General features: G+C 41.2%; 1 long non-coding RNA gene across 1 annotated transcript; it reads left to right on the forward strand.

Moving 5' to 3' along the window:
• Positions 1–363: 363 nt before the first annotated feature.
• LOC146522385 (uncharacterized) lies at positions 364–19,604 on the forward strand. The gene is made up of 2 exons (XR_014871698.1): positions 364–12,901; positions 13,423–19,604. It is a non-coding gene; the product is annotated as an uncharacterized LOC146522385 (long non-coding RNA).
• Positions 19,605–25,066: the final 5,462 nt, after the last annotated feature.

Raw genomic sequence — 25,066 nt, forward strand, 5'->3', positions numbered from 1 at the left:
CTACAGCGAGTTCAGCCTGCGCGTATGAACTACGCTCAGCCTCACTGAAGTAATGCTGATGAGCTATCGTAGCGCACCTTCTCACTGCTTTGACAAACTGTCTCCTGCAGCTGAAATCCTGTCGCCCGCTGCCTCATTTCCTCCTCCTTCCCTCTCTCTCTGTCTCTTTTTTTATGAGCTTCTATTCATCTCCCCCTCTCTCTTTGCCTTTTCCTCCCCTCGTTAAAGGCTTCGCCGTATTCTCCTTAGCAACAGCAAGAGGACTCAGGCAGGGTATTAACACTTGCGCGCACACATCCGGGACCCAACATCTGCACAGCAGGAGGCGCTGAAGGAGTCAGAATGAGAAGAAGCGGCGGGGGAGAGCGGCGGGAAATGGGGGTGGGGGTGGGGGGGTGAAGAGGGGCAGACAGTTTTAAATTTTGCAGGAATATGAATGGGAAACGCGGCCATTGGAACAAGTTCGGGGACGTTACGCAATTTGTGTTTGGCTCCGTTTCCAGTTCTGACAGCTGTTTGCTGGCTTTTCCCTTTTATCCCCGCTCCCTCTCAAAACCAGGTCGGCATTAAGAGGAGAAAACAAGATTTTTATTTTTTAATACTTTGAAAACTAAATCCCGTAATCCAAAGGGGCTCAGCAGAGCATGCGCGCACGCTCGCAAGAGGAAGGTATAGCTTTCTCATTATGCTGATAATTAGCACTTGAGCACGCAGCACACCCACTCACCCTCCCTCGCCTCCCCTCCCTAAAAGCCACCCTCTTCCTAGCAAGCTGGCAGGGGATAATTATCGGGGTCTGATGCGGCTCCGAGGCCAATCTCAAGCTAGTCAAGTAAATCTGAGAAAGCGCCAATCTTTGTTTCTCTTTGTCAGTGTGTCTCTCTCCATCTGTCAGTCCCTTTTCCTCACTTCCACTCCTTCTTGCCCCCCCCCTCCCCCAACCTCCACCCCCTCCCGCCTCAACTCAGATTGTGCTGCATCTGGCATGTTTGGAAATCACTGGCTTTCCCCTACTCCTTCATGGAGGTATAATCCTTTTATTTTTGTCTATAAATACATTTCTGCTGAGCTTTTAGTGGCTTTCCACTGCCTCCTTTTCCTTCCCTCCTCTCTGACAGGGAGTGCAGCACTAAGCCCCATCAGTGTGTATGGCTTAAGAAATGTACTCTATGGTTTTTTTTTCAAAGGAGACACTGTTGAGAGTTGAGCAGAGACAAGTGCAGGCTGAGAGAAGGGACCAGTAAGAGATGTGTCCTTCTATTAAAGGAAACCTAAAAATGTGCCATCTGTCTCTGGGCTGTTGTACCTTCTTTTTAGCCATCTTTTTTTCTTCTTCTTCTTGTCCAATCATCTTTCTCCATTTCTCCTGGGACTCGGGCTCAAATGATGAAATGCAAATACGTACGCTCAATGGCAAATTACTTTGAATGCGTGGATAGTTGAATAGTGTGGAATATCTACCTTCCGTGAACTGTGTCTTGAGCCCTTGTCTACAGAGGTGAAGGATGTGTCTTGCAAGAGAAAAGCAGTAAACTCTCACACTTTTTAAAAAACTGGGAAGCCAAAGGTGTTTTTAGCCACGCAGATGTGTTTAAGGTATTGTTCTAATGTTTGTAGTTTGAAAAAAAAAAAAAAAAGCAGTAAAACTGTCAGTATGTCTGGCGGGATTTGGAGTCTACTACGATTATGATATGCCACTGCTGTATTTGAAACTTGAGTGGTGGTGAAAGGGTCGACCTTCTTCAGTGATATATCACGGCCTCTCTTTGGGAATATAAATTGTCACCATCAGGGCGGAGGTACAGTGCAGAGTTATTGTGCACAGAGATCCTAGAAAGGTTCCACTACCACCCATTTTGAGTGCAACCAGCCTCGTGGAAAGCCCTTATGGTAAAATAGAAGCAACAAGCCATATGTTTCCAAATGAAAAGCAACAATAAACAATAAAAATCCATATTTGGAAGCTGGAGGGGTCGGAGAAATCAAATTCAAATTAAAGCTTAACCTATTCTGCTTCTCAGCTATGACATGAGTTTGAGTGTTTGCGTAGTGTTAGGTGTAGAAACTAACAGTACTCAGTGGGGCTACAACGCACTCTTTTAGAGTGTATGCACTTATTTATATGAAGAGATAAACAATTTCCGTAGTCTTCCTTCTAACTGCTTTTATTATTTGCTCAAAACGGGGGCTGCTAGCTTGTGGTTGGCTCTGCACTCTTGCTAGCTTTAGCCTCTTTGCCTTAGCTAGCTTCTTTAAAATGCTCGTGTTCAGCTGGGTGAGGATGATTTAAGTGTCTTATTAGTTTTATTGTTACAAAACGCAATTTCTCCTCGCAATTTACTTCGGTAGACTTTTTGTCTACAATCACTCTGAGGAGCGCCATGCTAAAAACATGTTAGCATGTGGCTGTGAGTCCCTGCAGTTTTGTACATGTTACGCATGCATGAAATATGCTTTGTGAGGCTGACTGGCTGGTCACTGGTCAGGGTTGGTAGTTTAGTGCATCTCTGTTGATATGAATGCTAGTCTTATTTATCACTAACTGAAATGAGCCCATTGAACCAGCCAGAACCACATGCTTAGAGATCTCCTGTTGGTGATATGTACTCGACTAGTAACATCTAAATCAGATGCTAGCACAGTGATGATCTGTTAAACAAATCCGGATGATCTGGTGTTTTTTGATTGCATTTTACTGTACTGTAGTGGTTGTCCTGCAAACAGCAGCGTGCACCAACACTGATGTCACAGTATGGCGTTATTTTTGTGCCACTATTCTGAGCGCACATGAAAAAGGTTTGCAGGTGCAAGTGTTGCATTTTGAGAAGAAATTTATTTTGAGCAAAAAGCTGAATTTGAGGGAACAAAATTCATTGCTGCGTGAAAAAAAATGTATTTCAGCGTTTGCTATTATCCAAACATACACACACAACAGCAGCCGCTCTCGCTCAGTTTTTGTATTTGCGCTCGCTCGCAATGTGTTGCTTGCGCTCTCAACATTTCTGCCCGTGCGTGCTCAACTCTTTCCGTACACCGTTATATTTGTGCCACAAAACCAGCCGGCTGCTGTTGTGTGTGTGTGTGTATGGATAATAGCAAACACTGAAATACATTTTTTGCACGCAGCAATGAATTTGGTTCACTCAAATTTAGCTTTTCTTTGCTCAAAATAATTTTCTCCTCAAAATGCAACACTTGCACCTGCAATTTTTTTTTTACGTGCACTTAGAATAGTGGCACAAAAATAACGCCATATCACAGCTGCTGGCTCAAGTTTTGCTTTGCTGTCATTTTGGCCGGGTGCGCACCACACCTGTCACTTTCTGTAACCACTCACGGGGGGCCACGGGCTGGGTTGAAGACACATCTGCACAATAGTGTCAGTTTATACTGCCACTTCAGTTTTGCAGCAGTGCAGATGTTCAGAGATTCTCAAATAATACAAAGGGAGAACTGCAACCATTTCGAAAGATGAGCTGTCTGGAAGAGGTTCAACTTCTCCTCCTCCTGTATGTACCAGCACTGCAGATGCAGAGGTTTTGCCTGAGTGACGACACCTATTATTTATGAGAATACTGCAGCGGGTACCTGCGCCCTCAGTGCTGGTGTAAATGGTTACTGCACTGTGGTGACATCACTGTTTCCCTGTGGTGTCGCCATGATAGGCCCGTAATGGTAATGGTTCTGATTTTGCTGCTCTGTTTATTATTTAAAGGATTTGAAACAAACTTAATAGTTAAAGGTTTATAAGTTCATCTCCTTAGTGCAGACTGATATATGTCGACAACTTGAGGATTGATTGCTGTGCAGTTTTGTACATACACTCATGGTTCTCAGGGGATAAGCCCTAATGACTTTCCCTCTAGAAATATACTGACAGCTAATACTATAAATCTTTTACTATACAAGATTTCATATTGTCCAACAGTCCAGGATTATTGGTTATTCTCTTGTAGAAGTCACTCTACAGATAGTCGCCATACCTTTGTCAGATTGTTAAAGACATTTGCTTTTTTCATTAATATTATTAGCTTTAGTTATAAGCACAAAAATGTTCATTATTCAATATTTTATCTCATTTTAAAAAGCCAGCTAAAACTATGTATCAGTAAAAGATGCATACCTTAATCTTCACAGTGTTGTTTTTCTCTGGTTCATTGTTACCAGGATGTGAGAGGATACAAGTATGTCCTCTCACACACTTACTATCCCCATCTACCTCCAGGAATCCCAACTATTTCTGAATCTCTCGCTCACCGCACAGACCCCCACCCACTGACTTATATAAAGCCATTAACTGGCATTGTGCTATTTTTAGTGGGCAGGTACAGTGTGTTACAGCATGAGATTGTTATGACTCGAGAACAGAGGCCGAGGGTGGCTGAGCTGCAGTATTTAATGGATGGAGGATTGGGCTCTGGTTTTAAAAATAAAAGTGGTCACAAAGTCAACAGAAAGGGTTGAATACATTTAAGCGGTTTTATGCACCAAAAGTCTAAAATGTTCTAATTGCTTACATTGCATTACTATTTATTAGCCTGACAATCGTGTTTATGTTTACTTGGATGCACAGTGTTTACTCTCAGGTTAGACGGATTACATATACATACTATAAGCACGTGTACTCCAGACACGTTAAGCTCTTAAGCTTGATGATGTCTGGCCTGTACATTTAATAAACAGTACATCCACAATAAGAACATAATCTTGTGATCGTTGCACCCATTAAACCTCTGTTCTGTTTGTGAGTCAGAGTCAGTTACAGCTCCAAGCTCAGCTCCAGCTGTAATTGTATTAGAGCCTAAAGTTCATTAGAACCTGAAGCCAATCAGAGTCCATTAAGATCAGCAATTATAAGCAGTGGTTTGAACAGGCTTAAGCATCTGGGGATATGAGCAGCTTCGTCCACTTAATGTACAGTAAGAGCAGCTTTGAGCAGATGTTGAGCTCGCACAGTATCACACACTCAGCACCAACGCACATCTGGCCACCCGGCCAAAACACGGGTCATTAGACGAGTGTTCTCAGCGAAGGGATGGAGAGAGGACGAGGAGGAGGAGTACACTGAGGGGGCAACAGGGTAGAGGAGATGGAGACAACAAACGGGTGGGCGTAAAAATTGAAGGGTAGAGTGCAGGAGAGGACAGAAGAGGAGATAAAAAGAGGGAGGCGAGAGCATGAGTTCACCCAGGCTAAAGTAAGCATATGCGAGAACTATAAGATGGATAAAAACAGCCCACCAAATGGCATGTGTTATGTAAGAGGAGAGGGAAAGAAAAAAAAAAGAGGCAGGAAAACGAAAGATGGATAGTTGGACAAAGAAAACCCCAGCTTAAAGGCAGCTTTGCTTTTATTTATTTTTTCCTTGGCACAATTAAGAAATAAAAGTCACTAACAATGTCGCCTCTTACCAATGATGCACCCTCCCTCTGGACCGAGCAGTAATGAATCCAGTATTTTGACGCGTAATTATTGCATCCCTCCTGGACTAGTTACCACTTTTATCGGGCTCATTTATCTTTTCAGCTAGTTTTCCAACAATGTTTTAATTTTATGATTATGTCGACATAGAACCAATATGTTCTCCAGCACGAGGCTGAGCCACTTCATAACCTCTTTATTGTCCTGCTGGTGTTTTGTTAGCGCAAGAGTGGAGCCTTTTGTTCATCATGAAGGTATTCCTCCCAGCAATTAAAATCCTCGCTACTGTCTAAAGAAATATTGGATCGTTTAATCAAATGGCCGTCTTGAGTCGACTTAAAGTCAGAGTTGAATCTGATTTTCTCATCATTTTATGTGTGATGATAATTCTGCTCAGTGCTGTTGGTTGGTATTGGCGGGAGCCGTGTTTGTTTACTGGATTAATCTTTTGGATTTATTGGATTCAATAACATTGGTTGGATGTTGGTAAGCCTAGATTGGTAGTTGTGATTCTTTGCCGAGTGCTAATGTCAAGCTCAACAATATATAGAGTTTTAGCTAAACAGCCTTGGGTAGTGGCGAGGAGAGGACACAAATCTTGGGCATGACGGCAAATATTTCACTTGGACAAACTGAGTTCAAAGGAAATGAAGTACATAAGTCAAAGAACGGGCTGAATAAGCAAAGGTGAGTCACAGGAACACAAAGGAGGCAGTAGAACAGACAAGCTAGCAAGCAAAAGAGGGAAACACAAGGGTAGATGTACTCAGAGCACTAATTAACAGGGAACAGGGTAAAAACAACCATGGAGGAGCAAACAAAGGATGGAAAAACACAGGAATTCAAACCAGAAATAGACACAACAGAAATCTAGATCTCATTGTAAGTATATAAAACACAATAAAATAAAAAATAAAAATATAACATACCATAACAATGTAAAACAATAAAATAACATATATAAAACAACAAATTAATTAAATGCTTGTCTGTATAAAACTGCCCTCAGCTGCTTTTTAAAAGTCAACGTACGACTTAAAGACAGTGGCCTTACAGTACATTGGGCCAGCAGTGACCCCTGACCTGAAGACCAAATGGAGCATGTAGTTTCAGCAGGTCAGAGATAAACTGGGGAGCTTGACCATGTAGGCCCCTAAAAGTAAAAAGTAAATTTTGAATGTGAAACCGAACATTTACTGGCAACAATGAAGAAAATCCAAAACTCGAGTAATGTGCAATCTCCTGTTAGTGCAAGGTAAAAGTCTTGCTCAAGAATTCTGTATAGTCTGAAGGCGATCCAAAGCTGATTTGTTGAAACAAGTAAATAGACTGTCTGTGAAGGTTCTCAGTCATCCAGATCATCGTAGTCAAAGGAGTTTGCAAAGAAAAGCGTCTGGACTTCTTCTTTAAAGAAGTCCAGACGCTTTTCTTTGCAAACTCCTTTGACAAGTAAATAGACTGTTACAGTGATCCAAACAGGAAGAGATGAAACCATGAATGATCATCTCAAGTTTAGCCTTTGTCACCAATAATCTGAGTTTAGAAATATTCCTTAGATCAGGGGTGTGGAACTCCAGGCCTCAAGGGGTAGTGTCCTGTAGGTGTTAGATGTCACCTGGGGTCAACACACCTAAATCAAATGACTAGTTCATTACCAGGCCTCTGGAGAACTTCAAGACATGTTGAGAAGGTAATGTAGCCATTTAAGTCAGCTGTGTTGGATCAAGGACACATTTAAAACCTCCAGGACACCGGCCCATGAGGCCTGGAGTTCCCCACCCCTGCCTTAGATGATAAAAACAGTTCAAGTAGTTGTTTGGAGTGATGCTCAAGCAACATTGAACTGACACCCAAATTTCTGACTCAATTGAACAGAAGAGCCTAAGAAGCTGATATACTGCTTAATTTCTGAAATAATATGGCCTGCATGCCAAAGTCAAGCACAGGCAGAAACACAGGCAAGGCAATTACTACAGACACTACTATACATAGTAGACAAGTTGTGAACTAAAATACTATAAAACGCAAAACTAATCTTATCCATAAAAACAAAATAAAACAGTCAAAAACTGAAGTATGAACCAACACAAAGATTAGCAAAACAGCAACTAAGAAAGCCACGGGGTGAAAAATGAAATACAAATCTCAACAATATCAAAAGAAATCCACCTCACTAAAAGAATAATAAAGCAATCAAATCAGGAATCCAAAACTTCAACCGCTAGAATAAGAATTACAAACAGGAAGCCAAACTTGAATGCAGGGGTGAGTCGCTCATCGGGCATTGCTTTGTTGCTGTTGATTACATGGAGCGATTCCAGGCTTTGGTTGCCTTGGTTACCCTCTATTGTATTCACTGCCCTGTCATATGTCAATCATTGGTATCCTTCTCTCTCTATGTTAGTCGCTTCACTTGCTTTAAGTACCCACTGTCACCCAAGTCCCTTGACTTTTTATTCTAAAATTAAATACCCAGAACTATGACACGAAGACTCAGATATTATTCCATATCTTTATATAGGCTACAGCTGCAAAATTGTAATGTCAAATTTTAAGGATGTCAAGAAGTTTAAGATTTGCAGTTATTTCTACAGGTAAAGGTTTTCTATAGTCTGCAAATTGATCAGCAGATCCTGTAGACAGTTCAAAAGACTACATTTTAAGCTAATAAGGTAATCTCATTTCAGCTGTAGTTTTTCATCTTAGGTGATAAGCAAAAGAAAATACAAACTATATAATAAACATACAATGTATCCATCCATCCTCTTACCACTTACCCAGTTCAGGGCTGTGGGAGTGAGCCTATCCCAGGTGTCATAGGGTGAGAGGTAGGGTGAACTCCAGACAGGCCACCGGTCTAAGAGCAAGACAGCAAAAACAGTGATAGTGATGATAACATTCATGTATATGGATGATCTGGAATCGCCAGATAGCATAACAAGCAAGTTTTTGGGCTGTGGGAGGAAGCCCGAGTATGAAGGCAGTGAATACAGTTGTGATTTGTTAAAGAGCTGATCAACTGGGAAGCAGTGGTGATTGATATACCCCCAAAATTCTATCATGATGTTTAAAGGAAATTTGAAATAATAATACTTTGTATCTTAGGTCGAGCTTCTTAACCACCATTTAACATCAGTAATTTCCATCCATCATTTTGGTCTTCTGTCATGTGGAGTGCAACTATCGAGTGTTCCGAAAACACTGGGTTGAGTCCTTTATTCGTTTTTGCTAGCATCTCTTCCATCGTAGCCTGGTTCTACTTTATGTCAAGTGGTGAAACAAGTTTGTTTCCACCTTCAGTTTCCTGCATATTTTACAAAGTACTGTGCTTTGTTGGAGGCAATTGAAGGAGCTCATCACAGCAAGAACAGCAGACAGCTACTCTCAAACATCCAAACATGCCTGGGCTTGTTTCATTATTGTTTGCTAGGAAATGACACTTTTTTTTATTTACATGAAAAATAATTTGCAAAATATTGTGTTGTATTATGCATTACTTAAAACTAATACTGGAGATCATATTCTCGACAGGAATGTGTTTAATGAGGTCTGAGAAAAAAGCCTATATTATACTGCGGATCCAGCTGGAGACTAGACGGCCGAGTGGTTATTCCTGTTATGCTTCTTCAAAGTCCGCTCCCTGGGCACATGGATAGTTGGTGCATTGTAATGTAAATTCTCTGCGGATGAGTCAGCGCAGTCACAAAACACAGTCAGGCACGTGGATGTATGCACAGATCCTCGCAGTCACTGTCCGATGATAAAATGTATTTCACTGGAACCCAAGCAAACCCTCGGCCATGTACAAAATATAAAACTAGGCCTGTTTCCCCTTAAATCTGTAACCACAGAAGTCTCCCCCTGCTGGCCATTAGAAAGAACACAGGTCTAAGGCACTAATGGCCTTGACTTTTTAGACCCGAAAGCTCTGTCCATCTTTGCCATACAGTCTATGAGAACAAAGGGGGAAAAAACAAAATTGCCAGAACTTGAAATAAGCATCCCTCTCACCGTACAAGCACAGGCATATAGTTGTTGTTTATATGGGCTAAAAATAAATAATCCTGACTTCACTCATGACTCAGACCCAACTCTCCCAGGATTTTTCCCTGGGAGTAAGGTCTCATTGCAGGAGCCGACTTCCGCCTCGGATCACTTTGAAGGCGGCAATGAAATCTCATCATGGATTTTTTTTTTTGTTCAGTGCTGCCAACAAAAAAACATTTGGTCTACAAAGGTTTTAGTTTATTAATCTATCAACACAAAATGAACCAACACATCATTTGATAATAAATTTCTCAGAATGTCCAGAATTAATTGGCTCCAGCTTCTCTTATTTTTTTTCTTCTAATGAAAGCAGCAGAACAGCTTTGAAAGCAGGACTCTTCACTGGCCAAAACAAGCTAAACCATTGCCGACTTGGATACCTAGTCCTGTATGGAACAAATGATTAATCAGCTAATTGGGTGAACAATCAAAAGTAACTGTTAGATACAACCCTAAATCCTATGTACACACACAGACAATCACAAAGCCCCAAATCTCCCCCCCCAAAATTAAACAACACTTGGAACGAAGATGGGAACAGTGGGCTGCTTTTGATTATAATCATCTCTGACAATTGCAGGCAGCTCTCAAGGACCTTATATAAGTAATTTAATATTTATCGTGTTTATTCCACGAAGACTAGTCTTTGAGAACAGGAGAGGGTAGAGAAGGACCAGCTGGGAACGGATAAAGAAATGTGACAGGAGTGTGAGGAAAACAGTTTGGAGAGGTGTATTCCCCAAAGGAAAACTGTGCCGTAAATGAAGTGCATCACACTGTGTGAGAGGAAGAGAGGAGAGGAGGGTATGTGAATGTGTGTGTGTGTCTTGCTTCTGTATATGTGTGTACAGTATGAGTCTGTGCATCCATCTGCACTGTTTAGGCCGGCCGAATCCTTTCTGAATAGACACTGTATGTTCCAATTGTTGTCATGGAGCCCGTTTTTTTCAAGTTTTTTTCTAGCCTCCCTCCTGCTACAGTGCGTGTCTCTTTCTCCCTTTCTCTTGCGTCCCTCTCCTTCCATATGTGTCTTTCTCTCTCTCTATCACCTTCAGTGGCTCCCCAGGGCAGTCTGTTAAATGCTGCAATCTGTCTCTGTCTTCCATCCTTACCCTCCCTCCCTCTTTTCCCTTCCTCTCTGTCTCTCAGGCTGTTCTCCGAGGCTCGGCGCTCATGAATCACAACGCTAACTACTACATGTAAAAGAGGGAAATCCCTGACTAAAAGCAGAAAGTGGAGGGGGTGATAAGGACATATCTCAAGGGGGAATTAAAGCCAGCGACTCTTTTCTGATTTAGAGAGAGTAGGAGACAAGGACAAGAGAAGAAGAAGGAGGAGAAGGGTGGGATAAAGGGACGAGCAGATGACATGAGAGTTACTATCTGAGGGTATCGAGGTCGGAAGGTTGCTTTTAATTTGGTTTCAGCCCATTCAGAAAGTTCACTTGTGACACTCTTAGAAACAGAAGCTTGATGGTGTAGAGGAAAGTGCTGAAACAGAAGCCAAAAAATGAAAAAAAAAAAGTTGCTTTTCTTCATATTAATTCACTTACTTTCCTACAGGAAGCTGCTCTGCTCAGTAACACTAATCTGTTGTCACAGAGAAGCTTCACTGGAGCAAAAGGGGGTTAAGTGCCCTTCAAAACTAATAGAGGAAGTGCAGGGGGAAAGCGTTTCTCACATGCCATTTTCAGCAGGGATTTCCCAGCAAGTATGTGACACGAATTAACAACTTTCCCTGTAGTTACCCTTTCTCTACCTTTTCCCTCACATTAACTACTAGGACTCCCCCAAGATTTTCAGCAAGCTTCTTATTCAACGCTTTTCAACTTTTATTTCCAAGAAATGATCCAGCATCTTTGCAACGGAAACTCTTAATGGAAAACATACTAGCACTCATTCCTACTTTATAAGGTACACTTGTCCGACTGCTCATTAATCCAAATATCTAGTCAGTCAGTCACACTGAAGCAACAGTGCAGTGACACGTAGGCATGTTAAAGATGAGGGGGCTCTACAGTGGAGTGGCCAAAGAGCCCTGGCTGCATCAGGAAGGTCATCCAGCATCAAAATCTATGCCAAATATGTCAGTTTATCTGCTGTGGCAAGCCCTTGCAAAAAAGGAGCTGCCAAATGAAGCTCAGAAGCTCAGACATAGTCAAAAAAAGCTTCCAAAGTTCAAGCCAAGCATCAAAATTGGGAAAAAACATTATTTAAGTGGCATGGTTTTTGGTGCTACAAAGAAAATATCTAATAAGCAGCAGATCTATGGGTGAGAACGTCTGGTTGATTCTGGAAGTTGGAGATGAGTGATTACACTGCTTCAAGCAAATAGGAAGGCAACAGGCATTTAAGTAAACACTAATTACGATCCAGGTATGCAGAAGAGCATTTCTGAAGAGACAACCTTGAAGCAGAAGACCACACCAGCTGCCACTGCTGTCAGCTATGAACAGGAACCTATGGCTAGAATTTGCATGGGCTCAGAACAGAGGACTGGAAAAATGTTGCCTGGTCTGAAAAGTCTCAATTTCTGCTGCAATATTTGGAGTAAAAAGAACATGAAAGCATAGAGCCATCCTGAATTGTATCAATCTTTCACTTTGCTACTCTTGTTGTAGTGGTGTGACGGATATCTTGTTGCCACACTTTGAGCTCCTTAGCACCAAATTATCATCCCTTAAACACCACAACCTCTCTCTTTATGATCACATCTTCTATTGACTGCTACCAAGAGGACAAAACATGATGTCACAAAATTTAAATCGTCAATCTGCAGCTGACAAATCTGCAGCATCTATGTGATGCTGTCACATCAGTGCAGATCAAAATTGATGTTTCCGGCACCTTGTTGAATCTATGCTATAAAAAATTAAAGCAGTTCTGAAACAAAAATACGGTCAAACCCAGTAACTAATAAAGTAGCAAGTGACTGTATGTTTCAGTGTGCTTCCAATGAAAATCTTTCATTGTCTATTCAAAGCTTAATTCAAGAACCAGAGGCCAAGAGAAGGGGCCAAGTATTTGTAGTTAATTATATCTTTCATCATCCAGGAGATTTGTAAGCTTTTGATTTACATCATGGTCCTGGAAATTCCTCGATTCTCAAGGCCACAGAAGGTACGCATCCTTTCATTGCATACACTTACAGACTACGTATTAATGAGTACAAGCTGAGGCTTTGAAAAGAAAGAAAAACACATGGTAACAAGTGCCAACTTAACTGCAACAACCTCTGGTTTGTGGCTTATGACTGCAACTCACTTCGGTCTGTTTGAGGGCCATTTTTAGTTGCCAAACATTTTCATGCTCTTTTGCTGTCTAAGCACTTTTCAGTTTTTTGGTAACACGTCTAAAGTGCTTCAGTCAAAGACAGCTTGAGCTCTTTTAGGTTCTCGAAGATGTTTTACCACTCACGTAGACAGCTTCTTCATGTTATGCTGAGTGAACGGACTCTATGGCAGAACACACAGAAGCGCAGAAAATGCAGGGAGTGCTCTTTATTTGTGGTGTCAAAGTTATTTGCACGGGATGAAATTATACAGAGGGACAAACAGAGGGAAACCAGGGGAGGAGGCTGACACGTATTTGGAGGGAAAGGGGTTACCCGCGCACGCAGGGTGGATTTGTCACACTGGCTGTTTTTGGGCTCGGGCGGGGATTCTCGGGATGTGGGAGAAATGCTGTAAATGATCTCCGTAGTGATCCCGGAAATGCGGCTTCACAAACAGCTGACAGGTAAGCAGGTGATGGATCCGGCACTCGAGGAGGTGGCAATACTCCGACACCAGACGTCAGTCGCGCTGCTCCTAAGTAACGCTCCATCAAATGACGTCTGATGCACCGCCGGTGTGTCAGCATCCCGTGACACACCACCCCGCCTACCTGAGCTGAAAACAGAAGCAGACCCCGTGACACCACACCAGAGAAACCCCACCAACTCCTAACACTTCAGTTCTGAAGATGAAAGAGAACCTGAATCTTCAAGAACTTAAAAGAGGCCCACATGCCGTTGACTCAAGCATTTTATTTTACCATGACCCGGATCACTAAAAACCTACTCTGATACAATTTGGTAACTACTTATCACATCAGCTACTCCTGTTATTAATAGAATAAGTGATTTGTTGTGCCAAAATGTATCTTTTTTACCAGCTAACAAGTTCATAAAGAACTCCCTTAGGTCAGATTTAAGTCAACTCACAATTAAGATCTGTCAAATTATATCTTTATGTCTCACGTTCTAAGTTTAAGTGTTACCACAGTGTTCCCTCGTGTAATTTTCTCCGTCTCTCGTACTTGAATTTCCCTGACTCTGTCACTTATGAGTTCCTCCATCCCATTTAGCTGCAGTTAGAAGCCTGAATACCTCTGACAATCACGTGTCTTATGAAAGAAAAGGATGGGAATTTGAGGCGATCCAAATGAGATAATAAAGATGTACTCTGGTTATCGTAACAGGTCCATCATGCTCTAACTCTAATCATGTTTCAACCATTTTAATTTCTTCATTCAAATAGCTTGCCACATCCTGCCAGACATTCACAGGAAAAAAAGCCATGACTGCACTGGCTCAATCGGTTGAAATAAAAATGTTCAAACCATGTAGTGACCCTTCCTCCACACATTTATTCTATGCTATTCCTTTCATTTGTCACCCACACTTTGTCATTTTATCTTTTGCTTTTTTTTTTCTGTGCTTCCTCTTTCAAACCTTTGACTTTTGGTTTTCATAGTCATATTTTCAAGGCCAGATTCAGTCCTTGTCGCTTTCTCTCGCTCAGCTTATCAAACACACCGTTAGGGAGGGATTCTTTCTGAGTAAAAGCCTGTTTCAGTGCCGCCCTCGCTAAAAGCTCCTGCACTTCACTGTGCAATGTGTGTTAATGCTGAACATACAGCCTTCCCCTCTCTCTGCAGTGTTTCACCCTCTTGCTGCAGAAACACTCATATCTCTGCAGTCTCTCCCTCATTTCGCCTTTTTATGTTTCCCCATCGCCTTTTTTTTTTGTTTCACCGCCTTGTTCTTTTCTTTTTGTTTCACTTTTGTTTTTCAGGTTTTGTAGTTTATTGCTGATGTTTCACCACTATTGCAGCAATGCTGTACAGTGTACGGCTTTAAATGGGCTTTTAAATGGGACATCTTATGCCAGTGTTTTGGACCACAGTTTAGACCAATCAGGCTTGCCATTATGATCACTGACAGGTGACGTAAATTACACTGATTATCTCTTCATCATTGCACCTGTTAGTGGGTGGGATATATTAAGGAGCAAGCGAACATTTTGTCCTCACAGTTGAAGCGTTAGAAACAGGAAAAATGGGCAAGCATAAGGATTTGAGTGAGTTTAACAAGGGTCAAATTGCTGGACGACTGGGTCAGAGCATCTCCAAAAGTGCTGGTCTTGTGGACTGTTCCCAGTCTGCAGTCGTCAGTACTGATCCAAAGGGATCCGAGGAAGGAACAGTGGTGAACCAGCAACAGGGTAATGGGCAGCCAAGGCTCACTGATGCAAGTGGGACCGAAGGCTGGCCCATGTTGTCCGATCTACTGTAACTCAGATTGCTGAAAATCATCAATGCTGGTTCTGATAGAAAGCTGTCAGAATACAGTGTACCATAGTTTGTTGCATATGGAGCTGCATAGTTGCAGACCAGTCAGGGTGCCCGTACTGACCCGTATCGTCCGCTGCTGGAAGCCCCAAAAATATGAGCATCAGAACTGGACCACGGAGCCATGAAAGTTGGATGAATCATGCTTTCTTTTGCATCATGGCTGGGTGCATATGCATTGGTTACCTGAAGAACATTACAGGAAGAATACAATACAATATTAGGCAGGTGGTCACAATGGTATGACTGATCGGTGGATTTATGCTATTGAAATTGAATAGCTTTATATGTGGTTTATATAGTTATAAATAAGTTGTTTTCATTAGTGGCTCCAACATCACAGCTTCTGACTGGCTAGAGTGCTCTCTCAAACTGTTTTGGTTGTACTCTATAGAATACCTCTTTGCTTTTAGACATTGCAAAGGCAGCACAAAAATACTCATACTCATCTTTATTGAAAAAAAGCCACTTTACCCCGACAAACAGTATATATTAGCAGCTATAATATGAATGTAGGAATGAACATAGATAGTCTTTTATTATAAAACTCGACACAGACAATTTTCATTTTATTTTGAAACGCACTGACAATAATTATAACACAGTAATTATTACACTGAGCACCTTTTTAACTAGAAGTGTCTTCTTTTCACATTCATACACTGCTTTATGCTTTTAAGTGTTTATTATCAATCATGCGCACACACAAACAGGGATGAATGCAGTGGGGGCAATTTGTCGTTCAATGCCTCGCCTGCGTACACTTTGGCACACAGACTGGACAAACCACTCTACCTCCTGAGTCAGAGCTGCCCCTGTGGACACTCAGTTCTGATCTCAATGACATGAAACATCAGTGGCTTGTAACTGACAGTAAGCACAGCAGAAATAAAGGATTTCACATGTAAACTCCAGACAGAATCAGGTTATCTTATTTTCCATAGTTGTCTTACAAAATGAAAAAGGCTGCACTGCTGGAAATAATCAGTGTACACTCGTAGAGCATTGGTGACTTTTATGCACTCTGAAGCCCCGCTCTGTAACTTTACGTGGTCTGACACTTTGTGGCTGAGTTACTGTGATGCATCCTAAATGCATCCACTTCAGAATATTACCATTTGCATTGTGGAATATTTAGGAGGGAGGCAATTTTAGAAAGTCATCTGCAGCAATTAGGTATGTCAACATACCAGAAATTTAGTGGTTAGTACCAATAGACTTACATGATTCTTGATACCAAATTCAATACCGAAACAAACAGACAGAGTGAAATGTTAGGATGGTTACTATTGTTACGCTTACATCACATTAGCATATAGCTTTTAGCTGCTTTGGTAAATTAGAGGTATTTCCTCTCTTTGGACATTTCTATTCCCTATTTCTATACAGTGGTCCCTCACTATTGTTTTGCTGATTTTTTTTGTGCAATTTTACATGCTTTTTTTGTTTTTACAACGCATTGTGTTCTGCATCCTGATTGGCTTTAGACCATTGTCAATCAATCTCGTGCCGTGTCTACTGTACAGTACAGAATGCGTTCAGGTTGTCAAATTTACATAAATCTTCGATCGCTAGCAGTGTGACTCTAGCACTGTATGTTTTCTCCTCAACCAACACAACAATGTCGATGAAACGTTTTGCACCATCTAAGGCAACCGCGGGTGCCTTAGGTTTCATTCTTCTATAACACTGGACTTATTTTTCTACGAAGGTTTGAACTTTGACAGTGTTTAAACAAGAGAGAAGAGTGTGAAAATGTTCACACCTGTCTGAGAAAAGTGTATAAACTGTGCAGTGAGGGGTTTTATCTATAATAATTGTAAAAAATAAAGTTGGCTTCTTCACGGATTTCACCTATTGCGGGTTACTTTTGGAACGTATCTCCCGCGATAAACAAAGGACCACTGTATTATATTCTCTAGTCGACTCCCTTTCTGATCAATGAGTTGGAGCAGAGCTATCGCAATAGCTGCACTAGTTGCATGTGTAATTTTTCAAGTGCGATTTGTAGTTTTTCCTGTGCTTGTTGGATTCCTTCTTCTTCTAGATTAGAATGCTTGTAGCTGTATGCTGCCCCCTTCAGGTTTTGGAGAAATTGATGCCTTGGTACACACACTTCCTAAAGTACCTACAAAACCCAAATAAAGCTACTGTTGTGTTTTCAAAAGAAGAAGAAAGAAGAACTACCTATTGTTTCATAAATGTTTGTAAAGAAAGAGAGAGCTGATTGATGTCTGGTTGAAATGGTCAGGGCTACAGTGCACACAATAAAATAACTGACCAACAGCTGAAAAATAAAATGGCCGTGTTGAGATATGCTGATGACGTTGTTCTCTGAGTACTACTCTGCAGAGAACACTTCAGTTCTATCTATTACACACTGTTGTGAACTGGGTTCACTTGAATTTAATAACTGTGATATAACAATTGCTTGCACTACCTTGCTTACTTCCTACTGGAGGAAGTAATACTGTTACAGTAAATTCACCATGGTTATATAGTGTTTAATAAATGTATTAGACCACATGTAATACAAATATAAAGAATGCTAATATATTAAAAATGTATCAAGTTCTTTTTAATAAATTGAATTGAATTGACGTTCAATGCTCAGATTTAAGTCGGCACACTGAACTTCTTTGAGAAGTGAGAAATAATCAAGTGTAACATTCAAGCATGAAAACATTTTTTTTCTGTTCAGAAATGGACATAAATAACTGTAATTAAAAAAAGTGCTTTACTATTTTTTTCAGGCTTTTTTGTAAAACAGTGAATTTTAAAATTCATTGATAACAACAATAAATATCTTTTAGTAATAAAAAAATATAATTTTTATTGAGAGCTATTGTATACTGCTGGATTAACCATTACAGAAACATAAAAAAATATTTTGATAATTTACCAATAATGTGAACTTAGGGCAATTTGGGTGGTGGTCTAATAAATTTGCCAAGCGCTGTAATTAAGTCATACTACTCCGTTTGCTATGGGATTTCAGCTTTTATACCTTTAAAATTGAAAAACCTTTGGTATAAAAGTGATTATATTCCCAGACACATTCACTCTTTTCATGCATTTGTTTTCTTGGTCTGTAACATCCCCGTCTCTACTGCTGCCTCCTTGCCTGTCATTTGAATTTCTTCCCTCCGATGCTTTGTCGCTCTTCTTTTGCCTTACCCTCTCGCTCTTTTTTCCTTTTCCTAACTCCTCTATATCTCTCATTCCTTTGCTTCTCTCTCCCCAAAAGACACCAGGCACACACTGTATACACCCGCAGTGTCTGGACATTTTGCACAGCTTTCTTCAGAGTCTGGCTTTGACCCTGGGTTGGCTGTTGACGGCTTTTTACGCGTCATGCCTGCACACTGTACGGGCACAGAAGAACTCCCACACAAATCAACACACAGCACACGCATACACTCATGCGTGCTTGAAGACATGGCAGGAGACTGAGTTATTGGCGGGGCCGGAGTGACATGCCCCGCTTCACCAACTCATTCACGCTCTGCTGAATATTGGGTTATGCACGGGCCATTTGTTACATGGATCATAAAGTGCAATAAGGACAGAGTTAAGCAGCAACAGACACATACGCACTAAAACTCAGGCACAGGCATGGACTCAATTTGATTTTTGTTCTCTGTCAGAAACAGCATTGCATAATCTCAAAATCTGTCTAAATCTCTCCCCCCTTTCTCTCTGGCCATCTCCTCCTCTGTCACTTTCCCCAACTCGCTATTTCCTGATGGCTTTAAGGACATGCAAGTGACTGAAAAATAGGCGAGATGCAAGAAGAAAGACCAGAAAGAGAAGTATATCAGAGAAGTGTGACGACTAATGTCTTAACAAGGGAAAAAAGGGAAGTGTAGAAGAAAGAAAAAAGTGTGACAGTTAAATAACTGGGGTCATTCCAGACTGCGCTTGATAAGAAAAACAAAAACCATACAGCACCACAGCTCGGCAAAGAAGCAAAAATACCCAAATAGTGGAAACAAGAAGGAGAAGGAAGCGAGGCAGACGGCTGCAAAACAAACTGGATTTTAGCGACACAAAACAGAATGAGATGCATCTGCCTTGCGCTGCTTTTGCTGAGCGCCCAAACGAGGCGAACGTGCCATGTGACAAGCTGCTGAAGAGCCCCGCACATGCACGCGCTCATTCAGCTTCGTCTTTTCTGCTCTCTCTGCACAGTGAATGTGTCATTTTGAAGCCTTCAGTCATTTAAAGAGCGCAGAGAAGACTTCATGCCATCTTCTGCTTCTCATCTCAATCTGCCAGGAACTGCTCCTGAGCAACAAATATACGATTATCACACTGTGCAGTTTGGCAACTCAAAACACTTAAAATCGAACCTAAAATCAGTTGCTCGACTATTCCGTGGTTTAGCTTGTGTTTTACTTCTTTAAAGTACACATGTAATGCATGCAGTTATAGTACAAAATGCTTAAAGTGTTCTCTTTCCTCTACAGCTGGCATCCACCAACTCTGCTAACAGCAGTCAGACAACTGCAGCTGACAACAAAGGTAGGTCTTAGTTTTGTTTGGTTTAAAATGTTTTCTTTTATATAAAATTCAGGATGTATTTTTTTGCTCTTCCGCATCGGAGTAACTTTGTGGTGAACATTGGGGGGGTCAAGATCTCTGTCTAAATAAATCTGGGTAAACTCCCAGATGATTAAACATGCAGCTATTTTGCTGGTAATACCTGAAACAAGTAAAGAAAATCAACAGCCTATTTATGTAGATAATTCATAATTTTATTTGGGTGGGGGGGGGGGGGGGTCATATTGGTTGGGTCTGATTATTGGGGAGGGTCATAACCCCCCTAACCCCCCTGGAAATTATGCCCCTGCTCTCCAGCATTTGCATGTTATTGTATGCATTGCATTCATCATATTCAGTTCACTTTTATCTGTGCAAAATCCAAACAAAAGGTAACCAAGGGCACTTTATGTGGTAAAGAGTTTAAAACAGAAAGAAAAAAACACTGCGGCGGTTCAGAACGAGAACTTGCGACTTTAACAGGAAGAAACCCTCATTTCAGACTCAGGGAGGGGCGGCCATCTGCTGCCACCAGTCGGATGTGTGAGAAGAAAGATAAGAGAAAGAAGAAGAACAGAAATAAGCACAAACCAAACCATAAAGAAGACGCAAAGCAAGCATGTCAATAATCAGTGGGGAGTGAAAAGAAAAAGGATGAGACTGGAGATATTTGCCAGCAGCGCTGACCTCCAGTGGCATAACTAAGAGATACTTCAAGGTCACTTGGTTTAACTCTAACTGTAAGCCTTATAAAAGAAGGAAAGCTTTAAGCCTGATCTTAAAAGTAAAGAGGGTTTCTGTCTCCTGAATCCACACTGGGAGCTGGTGCCACAGGAGAAGAGCCTGATCTGCAGGCCTCCACCTTCCTTTCTTTCTCACTTCTTAAAGAACCCCCAAGTAAGCCTAAGGTACTGGGATAATATGGTGCTGATGAGACCTGATCATTAAGAATCATTAAGGACGCTTAATGATAGTTAACCATATGAGTAATGATATGTATTGGAGTGTGTGAGATAAAGGACATACTCTGGTCAAAACAGAGGTTCCTTAAAATAATGCTATATGAATTTGGTTGGACACAAGGTTTCTCGGGACCTTAGAGTCAAATGCAGTGACTTCAGATTCATATGCATCAGCAGATTTTTGCTGTTCTCTTAAGTGCCGTCAGATTTGGCAACTCCTCAGACCTTACTGTGGCAGTTTTATTCATTAGATGTTTAATAGCTTTTTCGAGAGAATTTTAGAAAGAGGTTCAGACGGCTCGTTTGGGCTCACCGCTGCCTGTTAAAGTAAGAGAAAGCTCATAAAGACTGCAAAGAAAGAAGCAAAGGTATCTTCTTTTCTGTGGTTAATGAGCAAGTTTAAAATTGCCGTCACTCTGGAGTTATTAACTTGTCGAGCAAATCAGAAGCATTATTAAATATAGTGACAAAGTCGCTAACCATATCTCTTCCACAGCCTTTTTTCCTGCTTATTTCTTTCGTTCAGCATCCTGCTCTTCCTCTTTGTTCTTCCACATTATTAGAAAAGTGACACTTTTTTCTATGGAGGGATCAGACTGCTGATTTACCATGCGCTAAGCAACCAGGGGGCAAGAAGGAATTCTGGCAGGGATCAGCAGTGCGTCAAGCAAGAAAAAAAAAGTTGGCTGCAGCGTAACTTTTGTCCAATGTTGCTCATCAATAACTAATTCCAGCACTGGGAAATGCACAATCAATCACGTTTGCACCAACAAAACATGTGATCAGCTTCTGTTCCTTCCATCATGTCCCCGAGTCTTTCTCTTCTATCCTATAAAATATTCCATAATATCAAAACCAGTGACTTAGAGTTTAAATTTTTCCATGTCTCCTGCCTTGTCTCCATTTTTCACTTTTCACTGTGCTACTCGCTCATATTTCCCTGTCATTCTAATCTCTCTGCATTCTCTCTTTTTGAATGCACCTAAATTTAATCTCACATGAGGGTTTTCCATTCTAGCCCCGAGGCAAGGTTGCCCAGCTGTAATGACTGTAGTATCTTGTAGCTAACACAGATATACAGTATGGCGGGAATGTACAGATGATGTAGATGCCCCAGGGCTACTCATAGCGCTCTGATTCATACTTAATCAGACACACACAGAGGTGCAGCGGGAGAAGGTATAAGCTTATATAAAGTCTGTAGTCACGCTGCACAGTGGAGTCTAACCCAGTTCAGGTTTTTTTCTTCCTTTTGTTGCATCATTATGTCTCTGTACACAATGAACATGGCATGATCTCTATTTTTGGTCAAATGATGGATATGTTGTAATACTTTTTCTTTTAACTGCCTCTCTTGATGTCAGACAGCCCGTTCTGAAATGTTGCTGGAGCTGCTTGAAGCCACCAGACACCACTGAGAGAAACGCTAATTTTACCTCGCAGAACAGTGTGGTTGCTGTCCTGAAGCTGTGCGATGTTGGTGTATTAGCTTGCATCGACTAATGTGTTCACACCCCACCGTAAAAACTAACCGAAGCGGGCGACGGTAAACCAGTGGGTGGCGCGCTCTGTGACGTAAAATGACAGCTGTTGTCAGGAGTCTGGTGGCTTCGATGAGACCAACAGAAAGGCTTCAGAGAAAGGTCAGGAAGGGCTTCCTGACAGAACACGAAGCAGTGGAAGCACTTCAAACATGGCCTACATTCAAACTGGATTTGGCTGATTTACATTTTGCAGCTGATTGTGTCGACAGTTTCAGTGTGAAGTTAGCAGCACGAGGACAGCGTGGGCAGATTTTAGCCCTTTTCCTATTGGCAACATCTCTGGCTCTGTTCCAGAGTGTGTCTTTCATCCCAGCTCCCTCTCCTCACTCCCAGCCGGTCACAGCAGATGGCTGTTCCTCCTTGAGCCTGGTCTGCCGCAGGCTTCTTCCTGTTAAAAGGGAGTTTTTCCTTCCCACTGTCACCAAATTGTTGCTCACAGGGGGGTCATAGGGGATTGTTGGGCTTTTCTTTCTATTATTGTAGGGTGGTTACGTTACAGTATAAAGCGCCTTGAGGCAACTGTTGTTGTGATTTGGTGCTATATAAATAAAGCTGGATTGAATTGAAATTGAACATAGCAAGTAGTAAAATTCATGAGTGGCTGGTTAAGATCGGGGCAGTTTAGAGTGATGTGACTTCATCTCTCACAGCTTTTAAAAAACAATTCTGTTTTTCTTTACTATAATCAGTTTAAGTGTAGACTGTGTTTGAAGTGCTTCTACTACTTAAGTTTGTGTCAGACAGTCCTTTCCCAGGGCTGTGTACCAGGAAACAAGCTCAATATACCCCATATCTTTCTGTTATCTTGCTTTATTCACCCGAACATTAACAACTGGGCTAACCGGTCATACAAATGTTGTTATCTATTTGATAAGTTAGTCCAGGGTTTATCAGTCTAGCTAGCTATACACCAGGGGTCCTCAATCCCATCCCACGAGGGCCGGTGTCCCTGCAGGTTTTAGATGTGTCCTTGATCCAACACAGCTGATTTAAATGGATAAATTAGCTTCTCAACATGTCTTGAAGTTGTGGTAATGAACTAATCATTTGATTCAGGTGTGTTGACCCAGGAGGATATCTAAAACCTGCAGGACACTGGCCCCTGAGGCCTGGTGTTCCCAGTAGTCTGTTATTAAGATATGGCACAATCTGATGGATTACTATTTATTCAAATACATTTTTAGATGTGCGTATCATCGTTTTAGTTTTGAATTCCTTCAGCTGCAGCCACATTAGTGTTTTAACACTGCGGCAGCAAGCAGAGAATAAAAATAAAAACCAATATAGTGTTTGTCTACATACAAATCTGATATAAGATCCGCAAGCTCAAGTACAGCAGCGTAACCCAGTAAGAGGTGAGCTGCCTTCGTAATACTAAGAGTCCTAAGCTAACTATGAAGTTACCTGGATTAGCTCAATTCCTGTTTCGTAGTCCTTCAGCCTTTAGTTTTACTTGTAACATCAAAGATACACCGCTTCAGAGTCTGTGCTGCAAAGCAGGACTTATCCAGGTAGCTTCAGGGTAACCCTGTGTTCTCTGTACAACAACGGTGGTTTTCTTCTTACTGGTATAGATCATCTGTGATAACTTGTTCAGTCCAAATTAGAGATTGATGGGTATGAAATCATCGCCTACTGACCAATCAGGTCCATTCCTAGAAGACCTCTCTAACCTCTGTTGACAGATTGTAGGAGAGTTGAACAGAACAAGGTTTTTAATAGTGATCCGGGCAGCATCAATAGTAATATTGTTCTATACGTTTTATTACAAGATCCTAAAACAGAACACCTATCTGGACTTTATATCGAATTAGCACGTAGACTAAGCCCACATATGAATTTGATTTTGGTATTTCTGCTTTTTTTTTTCTTTTTTCAAACCATCAAATCCTACTGTCTTTAAACATTAATTTAATAAACTACTTGATATAAAACATTCATTCTCCTTTGCCTTAATGATACAGCTGTGATATTAATAAGTCTGTTAACCTACAGTTGGTATTTTGGCCACCTGTGCTTAATGGCCTTAAATAGGCTAAAATTTATTAGCACAGTAGCTCTTTTCCAGTTTGACTAAACAAAATGATTAAAGTGCACACACTGAACAACTGTACACAGCTTTTCCCTCATACAACCTGTTGCCATGTCTACAGCAGCTGTGTTGCTTCTAGCCTGTTTTGTATGTTTAACCTCTTCAAATTTTTATCCACAGTATAGTTTTAGCTTCATCTATAAAATCAGTTGCTCTTTTGCCAGTGCGTGTATCCATATTGTGATTAGTCAACTGCTGCCATCCCTGTCATGTTAATGCGCTGAGGAAACCCTGGGTTAACTTATCAAGTTGCTAACCAGCTTTGTGTGACCCCTGTTTGCCAGTATTACAGGATATGAATCCATGTAAGGGAAAAGCAACCTGGGCATGCTGAACAGACATTCCCAAAGGATGGACAGTAAAATAAGATAGATGAAAAAGTTCATCTTTAAAGTAAAACCAAAAAGACAAATAACTAACACAGAGACATGGAGACTAATAATTATCTGGAGGTTTAATAGAAACTACAGGATCATAACACAGATCAAAGTTTATGTAAGTAAGTTTTCATGATAGTTTAAAATGATGTCTTTCTTCAAGTTGAGATGCTGATTGATGCTGATGACGTCCTGTAATCTACTATTTGACACCTCAAAGCAGAAGAAGAAAGGTGTTCTACATTTGAAACCTTTTTTTATCTGGCTGCAACTTTTGGTTTTAAATTTCCCCAGATTACTGTCATTTCATTGACAAGCAATTAACTTCCAGGTGGCATTTCCAGGATTTGTTGACTGCGAGAGAATTTTTCCCTCACATGAATAACAACTATTTAATTTCACTGAAAACCATTCAGTCCTAAAGCCCTGCAAAGACGAGGACAGCTCAGTCTCACAGTGTACCAATCAG

Source organism: Neolamprologus multifasciatus, chromosome 3, assembly GCF_963576455.1.
Source record: "Neolamprologus multifasciatus chromosome 3, fNeoMul1.2, whole genome shotgun sequence".
In the NCBI taxonomy this organism is placed as follows: Eukaryota; Metazoa; Chordata; class Actinopteri; order Cichliformes; family Cichlidae; genus Neolamprologus; species Neolamprologus multifasciatus.